Source organism: Schistocerca gregaria, chromosome 3 (genome assembly GCF_023897955.1).
Source record: "Schistocerca gregaria isolate iqSchGreg1 chromosome 3, iqSchGreg1.2, whole genome shotgun sequence".
Taxonomy (NCBI): domain Eukaryota; kingdom Metazoa; phylum Arthropoda; class Insecta; order Orthoptera; family Acrididae; genus Schistocerca; species Schistocerca gregaria.
This window is the reverse complement of record NC_064922.1, coordinates 98,481,198-98,489,194: the sequence shown is the minus strand read 5'-3', so window position 1 is coordinate 98,489,194 and position 7,997 is coordinate 98,481,198.

The window sequence follows — 7,997 nt, the reverse complement described above, 5'->3', positions numbered from 1 at the left end:
CTCAGGAGGTTGCCACGAACGTTCGTGCGGATAGCTTGAAGCAGGCGTTTGTAGTTAAATGAGATCGTGCGCTGTATATCACGCGTGAAGGTGATCCCCAAACATTTGAGCTTGTCCACTAATGGCAATGGTGCCACACTCTCAGCTGGAAGGCCTCTACCGACGGACATAGCACTAGATTTCGTCAGGTTCACACGGCTGCCCGCAGCAGCCCCGTACTGGTTGATCCACGCCAGTGCCTCTCGCACTTCATCCTCCGATAGAACCAAGAACACCAAGTCATCTGCATAGGCGCGGCAGATGAAAGAAGTCCCCCTCATTGTTATGCCTGTCAACCGGCTCCTCAAACCGTGTAATAGTGGCTCAAGGGCAATGGCGAAAAGCAGCATCGACAGCGGACATCCTTGACGGACCGACCGCATGACGTTAATAGGGCCCGCCACACGGCCATTGACCGGCACCCGCGACGTGGCACCTCGGAGAAGCCGCAAGACGAGGTGTATAAACCTGTGGGGAAAGGCCATCCGTCGAAGTACGTTTTCGAGAAAGTCATGACTCACTCTATCAAAGGCGTGGTCGAATTCCACTGTCACTAAGGCACCACGACTGCGACAGGTCATGGTCAGGGCTATAACGTCACGGTAATCGCTGAGTGCCGTCTGAATGTTACTATCACCTCCAAAGCACGTTTGATCCAGAGAGATAACTTGAGGGACGACGCGCCTAATGCGAGCGCCAAGAATCCGGGTAAAAATCTTGAAGTCACAATTTAACATGGTCAGCGGCCGATAATGTTCCACTCCTCGACCTCCCGATGGCTTGGGGATCGGGATAAGCAAGCCTTCTACGAATTCGGGTGGGAGAGGAAAGTCAGGGTTCATCAGTTCTTCATACATCGCAGTCCAGCGTGAGCCCATGATGTCATGAAATGTGCGGTAAAACTCCAGCGGGAACCCATCTGGACCTGGGGCTTTGTTTGCCGCACCCTTATGAAGAGCATCGGCGACGTCATCAGCCGTAATTGTCGCCGTGAGAATCTCCGCAGCAGACTCGTCCAGGGTATCTGTCAAGGAACGGAGGACATCAGACATTACCGCCACGTTCCGGTCCTCTGCTGCATAGAACTCGTTGTAGTGATCCACAAAGGCTCTTACGATATCATTCTGGGACGTCAATCGACGACCATCTGGCATGTCGAGGGCGTTGATCAACTTTCTACGACACCGCTGCTTCTCTCGGATAACATGATGCATGGACGGGAGCTCTCCTGGTACACATTCGTGACATCTTGCGCGTACTACTGTGCCTTCAAGGCGGTGACGCATAAGAGAAATTATCTTCGCCTTAATACGTTGAATTTCAACCTGTCGTTGAACTGAGGGGGCAAGGTTTGAGAGTTCCCGGAGAATTGTGAAATAGTATTCCATGGTATGTCGGTGCCATAACATTTTATCGCGACCGTAATTCATCATAGAACGACGTAAAGCAGGCTTGGCGCAGTCGATCCACCACCGAAGTGTTGAAGGATACGCTGGAAGGCGTCTCACACAGTTGTTCCACGTCGTCTCTACGACCTGCCTAAATTCCGGATCCTTGAGATGGGCCACATTCAGCTTCCACAGGCCTCGACCGCGCCACACCTTCTGCCTCTGGAGCGAAACAGTGCAAATGTAGGCGATATGGTCGGAAAAGGCGGTAGGCAATAACTCAGCGTCAAGCGTGGCAGTTACGAGTCCTGGGGACACGTAGACACGGTCAAGACGACTTGCTGAATGGCTGGTGACGTACGTATACCCAGGCCGATCGCCATGCACGCGGTCCCAAGTATCGGTGAGTTTCAGTTCATGCACAAGCAGCTTGAGTTCCTGGCATGTGGTGAAATGGGGATGTTGGTCCTTTTGGGATAACACACAATTGAAGTCGCCGCCAAGAACAATATGGTCGTAGCGTCCGACAAACAAAGGAGCGATCTGTTCTGAATAGAATCGCGACCGCTCCCGTCGCTTGGCCGTGCCCGAGGGAGCGTAAACATTGATGACCCGAACACCGTGGAAAGTCACAGCAAGACCCCTAGCCGATGGTAGGTAAATCACGTCATCTACATCAATGCCTTCCTTTAAAAGAATAGCTGTCCAACTGCCACCGTCGGCACACGGCGTGAGGTAGGAAACATAGCCATAGACATTAGGAAACGTCGCCAGGTGAACTTCCTGCAAAAGGGCAACATCTAGGTCCGACGCCCTCAACATATCACGGAGCAATTGTAGTTTGACAGGGGTGCCAATGGTGTTGACATTGATGGAGCCAATCCTGTAAGCTTGTTGTAGAATTGGGACTACAGGGACGCTCATGGAGGCACGAAGAGCAGCAGCGAACAAGAGTGTTGTCCCAGTAGGCTGCACATCCCCATCCTGTAACCCTGTCGATTAGGAGTCGTGGGCTGGAGCAGCGGCATTCGCGGCTGTCTCACTAGTTGGTGTTTCGTCGGCTACATCGTCAGACCACGCAAGGGTGCGTGGATGGTGTGCGTCCAGTGGAGTACCAGCAGAGTCCGAAGGCAGTGTCACGTCAGTGGTGGAAGAGTTGTCCTGGCTCAGCTGTTGTTCAACGTCCATAGGTACAGCGCCTGGTGCATGCAAGGATGGTTGTACGTCCGACGGAGTGCAAGTTGGTGCTTCCACCATAGATTCGTCCTTCGGAGGAACAACTTGATAATTTTGATCTTCATCGTCTTGAGACTGCGTCCTGCAGGTGTCAGACGGGGCGATCCGCCGTTTCCGACGTCTCTTCGGCGACCGTTGCTTGCGCACGTGATCTTCAGTGTCCGAAGACGCCTGGGGATCCGGATGTTCAGACACAAAAGCATCGGTAGGCACAATCATGGAGTCAAGGGCCATCCTCTGTCCTTGAGATTGCTCACCACTGCACACGTCGGGAGGAGGAGGCAAGGGCGTTGGTCCGTCCGCAACAGCCTGAGGCAGTACCGGAGACGACGATGTACCAGTACTAGGAGCCAGTGGTGTTCGCGGTCGGGGGTCGCTATGGAGAGCTTCGACAAACGTCAGCGGTAGCGACGTCGGAGCGGTCGTGGCCGGCATGTGCCCAGGCGGTAACTGTGTGATTCTGCGCTGCAGACAGCTGGAATGGAGGTGTCCTTCTTTGCCACATCCCGAGCATGTCTTCGGCTGTCCATCATAAATAATAATTGCACGGCAGCCACCAATATATAAGTAGGACGGCACATGTTTGGTTAGTTCTATGCGGATCTGCCGTACTCCATTGAGAACCGGGTATGTAGTGAACTGAACCCACTTCTCAGCTGTGTGGCTAATCACTTTTCCATATGGATGGAATGCAGATACCACTACCTCTGAAGGCACCTCGAAAGGGAGTTCAAAAACACGTATCGTGCGCAGTCCAAATCCCGCATGTTCCACAGTTACGTCACCGATGTGTCCATCAGAGTGACGGAACTTAAGACCACTTCGAGTTGCATCTATAATTTTTTCACATATGTATTCGTTGACCAATTTCACGTATACCACACTGCTCACTATAGAAAGGTGGAAGCCAACAAGATCGTTGCAGTCAATCTTGACTTCATCTCTGATAAACTGTTCGATTTCCAGTGCTTTTGGTCGGGCATATTCAGGTGCAAAGCTAATCTTCAGTGTCGATTTTCGGTGGGCATAAGCCATTCTCTGTCGAATGAAATATAGCGCGCTAAGACGGCAGAATCACGTAAACAACTCCGCGAGCGAGCTGCGCGGCGAGGACGTAAACAAGACGTCCGTGCCGCTAGCGTGCCGAAAGGCGACTGTCCATTAGGCCACACGGTCACTGACGACCAACTGTAACATGTATACGACTCATCTCGAAACGCTCACACCCCTGAGGATTTGTGTTTTCGTTCTACACAGCCGCTGCCCCTTGCTCTTTCCCACCCATTCGTTACATTCAACCTCTTACGAGACCGACCAAATATAGACTGAGAAACAAGACCACACACTTTGTGCATTCGGAATCGAAGGCAGGGCGTCCCTCGCTGCATTTGCTACGATGGCCATTTGCTACTTTTGCAGAAGCGGCGGCGCCGGCGGCGACGACGACGACGACCGCGAGAGGCTCTGGGATATGTGAGAATACATCTATAAAATGTAATTCAGACTGCCTCGTCCCACCTTATGCTGTACCGCTTTGGCAAATGCTTTATCTGCGCCATTCGCCTTAATCACATCTGAGAGTAATTCTTAAAAAAACGCCTGTCGCTAATTGTTCGTCATCACAGATACTGTTTGCTATACGGCCACGACGCGCAACTGATTTCCAAAATTCGACTTCCTCCTTTGAGGATGGAACTCACGACCCTTGGTTCACTAGACCAGTGCTCTACCACTTTTTTTTTTCAGATCCGAAGTCCGACGCCTTATCCATTTTTTTTTAATTTTTCTTCACCTTTCCCATCTTTTTCTTGTTGTTTCATTTTATTTTTCCTTTCTTTTTTTGTATTACTTGATATGCCATAGTTTAAAATTTAGGGGTGACACTCAGATTCAGGACTGCGGAATCAAAGCGGGCAGGGGTCGAAACCCAAGGCCTGGCCACGATGACTCCACCGTCCTGCTTCCGAATGGCACCTGTACTACGGCGTCGTACTTTCCCCTACTGTCTTGGTTCTTGGTCTCACGTTTGTTTTTCTTGTTCGTCCTAAATATCCACGAAAACTTCAGTCCAGGTTTAGAAAAGTAGTTTACAGAAAGGTGGCAAATCCAGAAACAGTATATAGGAAATCGGCTAACACAGGCGACCTTAGCCAACACCCTCCCTTTCAAATGTCAGGCTAAGCACATTTCCAAAATCTTCACGGAGTCCTGGCATGCGCAATAGGTTCCAGTAAGCAGCAAGAATGTACTGTCGAAACGTTAGGTGTTCATCCTCTTCATGACAACTAATAACAAAATGTACGAAGTGTCCAAGCAACCACATAACGGTATTGAGCTTCGTTCGCGGATAAAAGGAAGAATCGGGCCGTACGATGATGTCAATGGTATAAGCCGTTTCGGCAGTCCTAGTGACAAAAGCCAGTTCTTTCCTGAGCCAAATCCAATTAGCAAGGTGCCCACTGCAGGTGAATCGATGCTCAAGTGTGTCCAGGAGACCACACCGAGTGCAGTTGTCTGTGTCAGAAAGACCAATACGGTGCAGTCGTACGTTGGTGGGGACCAAACCATTAACTACCCTACACCACGTGGACGCCACAGCCATAGTGTGGATCGGCAGACTAACATTCTTCCAGACGTTGTTCCAGGACACTGATGGAGACGCCTGTTCGATTGGACTGGGACCGGCCAGCCCCTCCCAACGGGCAATCAAGCTCTTGGTCGTTGGCACCGGTCGTCGCAAGAAGACGTCACCGAGGTAACTAACCGCAATATAAAATTCCCGGACTTGTTTCAACTTAAAATTGAGGCGACCGACGTCGACAGGTGGAGCAAGGCTCTTCGGACGCACAGCAGTAAAAAGTCTGGATGTAATTGAAGTCACTTCTTGCGTAACAATTAGAGTCGTACGGCGGACGTACAAGGCAGATGCCTTGCGAGTAATGTCAGTGAGGCCCAAGCCTCCGGAGATACGCGGTTTCGTCATAACCTCGTAACGCAACTTGAATAGATGACCCTTCCATATAAACCTGCTAGACAATTGGCGCAACCGTTTCGCCACCATAATGGGAAGGGGGAACAGCTGAGCAACATAATAGGCTTTACATAACACGTATGTGTCTAAAATTCTGATTTTTTGTAAAATGGTAGCAGAGCGCTGCTCATGGACCATCAGAGCCCCCTGTATCTTCTCGGTGACAGATTTCCAATTAAGAGCTGCCATTTTTATAGGACACCGATCAATGGTAATCCCTAATGACGTATGGCGATCGACAAAAGTGGCCCTCGAATATCAAGGAACTTACACTTACCCTGATTAAGACGCGCTCCAGAGACACAACAGTATGCATCGAATGCCCCTTTCAACAATGTGATATCATCACGTTGACGGAGGAGAACAACGACATCGTCCGCGTACGCCTTAACAGTGAGCTTCCCACCAGAGAGGGTCATACCCTGAAGCTTGAAAGCAAGAGTCCGAAGCAGCGGTTCCAGGGACAATATGAATAGCGACATAGAGAGCGGACTACCCTGAGGTACCCCTCGGCGGATAGCAAAGGGCGGCGTCAGCTGCCCATTGACTGACACCCGAGCAGTTATTCCCCTATACAAATTACCAAGAACACCACGTGATGAAGCGTTAAAACCTATTGTATCTAAAACATGATCCAAAAACACATGACTGACGTGGTCAAAAGCCTTATAAAAATCGAGGAAAGCAAAGGCACAATGAACGTTTGTAACCGCCGCAACCGAGACAACATCCCGATATTCGGCTACTGGGGTCAGAATAGATCTACCAGGAAAACAACATTGATGTTCATCAATCACACCCCGAAGCAGTGAAGACAATCGACTATTGAGTGCTCTAGCAGCTGTCTTGTAATCAAAGTTCAGCAATGTGAGCGGACGAAGATTGGCAGTAGGTAAACGACCAGTGGACTTCGGAATTAAAACAATTTTCCCTACTTTAAAATCGGCAGGCACATCCATCCCCCTGACAATCTCATTTAAAATCTGCGTAAAAGTGCCACCCAAAAGAGGCCAAAAACGGAGATAAAATTATTTAGGCAGGCCGTCTGGACCCGGCGATTTACCGGACGGAGAGTGAGCAATAAAATCAAAAACATCATCTACCTGCAACTCCCGGAGAAAGTCGCCGTTCGCGTCAGGCGTGATTGTCGCAGGAAGATCCTCAAGGACATCATCAGAAAGTGACGCACCAGAATCATCGGCAGAATAGAGACTAGCGTAATACTGATGAAGAGCACGAGTCAGTTCCTCCTGTGCAATAAGCTGTCGTCCATCATCCACCATAAGAGAAGAGATGAAGGAGCGACGACGTCGAGTCTGATGCCGCAGCAGGTGGTGCAAAGAAGTCAGTTCACCTTCAACAAGAGAGTGAGGTTTCGACTTTACTCGCAGACCATCCAACTGTCGTCGTTTGAGGGTCAAGAGCTTGGCTTTAATACGACGAACATCATGGATCCGCAGAGGAGAAGGACCCGCCGCGTCATACAGTTCACGCAGGACAGAGTAGTAAAATTCATACGTGTTCTTAAAATCACGCGCCCTTGCGGCACAGTAAAAAATCAAAGTCTGACGAATCTTGGGCTTGGCAAACGCAGTCCACCAAACGAGCAAGGAGGGGTAACGCGGGACGGAGCGAAGACATCGCTCCCACACGGCACTTACAACTTCATCAATGGCACTGTCAGCAAGGTGGGAAACATTTAACATCCACTGGGAACGATAAAGTTTTGCTGGTTGGTGACTAAGATTTACAGTTGCAGTAAAAGCACAATGGTCAGAAAAACTAGTAGGAATAACATCGACAGAAAGAATGTTATCACATAAAAAATCAGAGAAGTAGAATCTGTCGAGTCTACTGCATGAGGACGCGGTAAAATACGTAAATTTCACCAGGGTTGGATATTTGTGTTCCCAAACATCACGCAGGTGCATCGTATGAACCAAGTCATGTAAATCTCGGCAATAATTAAAATTGGGGGACTGGTCTTCAGGGCGTAAAACACAATTAAAATCGCCTCCGAGCAGGAGACTCCGAGGACTCTTGCGTAAAAGATAAATAAGCTCTTCCTTATAAAAGCGCGATCGAGCCACAGTGCGACCCGAACCAGAGGGGGCATACAAAACAACTAGGTGGAGATCAAAAAGACGACAACCAATCCCACGGCCAGAGTCAAGGAATTCAATGTCAGTAATAGGAATACCTTCTCGAAAGAAAAGAGTAGTTCCTGTTGAATTCTCCGGTGCGACATTAAAAACAGTTTGAAATCCAGGTAGAGAGAGATCAGAAAACAATACTTCCTGCAA